Source organism: Olea europaea, unplaced genomic scaffold, assembly GCF_002742605.1.
Source record: "Olea europaea var. sylvestris unplaced genomic scaffold, O_europaea_v1 scaffold2572, whole genome shotgun sequence".
In the NCBI taxonomy this organism is placed as follows: domain Eukaryota; kingdom Viridiplantae; phylum Streptophyta; class Magnoliopsida; order Lamiales; family Oleaceae; genus Olea; species Olea europaea.
The window spans coordinates 1-1,168 of NW_019244015.1; positions in this window are offsets into that span (position 1 = coordinate 1).

Below are 1,168 nucleotides of genomic sequence, written 5' to 3' on the forward strand. Positions count from 1 at the left end.
AACTATAATAGAACGAAAACTTGTGTAATTGGAGTGTGTTAAATGAGAATCCTACGTGGGGTTTTGAAGACTTTAAGGTCTATATGATAGATATCATATAAATTGGCCAACCTCACATGACGACGATAGAGACATTTTGTAAACTTGTCATTTATTTTAAGATAAGACTGTTTTTATTTTTTTAAGCTAAGCCAAACACATGCTGAAATGTGGGCACAAAAAATTTTGTGACTTCGAATTTTCTGAGAACAATTAGCCCATGTTTCATTTTTATCCACATATTTTTTGATATTCATTCACAAGTACTATCATTTTGTCCATAACTCACTTCTATGTATTTATCGTTCAAATTGTCTATAAACAACTTTAAAAAATGCTTAGTAGATATAGTGCACGAGATCGACTAATGTTCCATTCTATCTAAAATGCATTTTTCTATTCTCTTTTTAATCATATTCTTCAATAAAATAATATTATACGTAAACTCAAAATTTGTCATTCTTTTTTAACCACACACGCTTCGAAAAATAATTATTTCAATTTTTTTCCCAATAGCTCATTAAAATGTAGCCAGCTAATGTCACTTACTAATGTTCTGGAAGAGAATTTTTTTTGGCAATGTTGAAAATATGTTAATGGTCACATGCTTTCCTTTTTTATAATAAAATAATGTAGAAAAAAAGGGGATTATGTTAATACCCATAATATGTGGTCTAAAGAAATCAAGGTTGATTTTAAGTTCCACATGAGAAAGATTTTGGATCTTGATATACCTATCATAGACTGTCTAGCTTAAAGAGTTTTTAGTTGTGTTCCTTGAAAAGTTACCAAGTAAATCACCGCCATTACAAGATTTCAAATGATAACATGGTGCAAGATTTGAAGACGAATCTTCATCAACTAGAGAAAAAAGAATGAATATTGAATATATGGCCGATTTCAATTTAACTTATGTGACTTTAATCTATATTTAATATTTAATTTACGAGTCTTTTAGTTAGTAATTCCTTGATAAATAAATTCGAAATCCAATTCCAATTAGGAATTTTAATTTGTCATTATCTAAAATCTAATCATTATCTTGTTTTTTTGTCATTATCAATATTGTAGTTGTAATCATTATTTTATTCCAAGTAAAAGTTGTAAGCCTTAATTAAAGATATTTAGC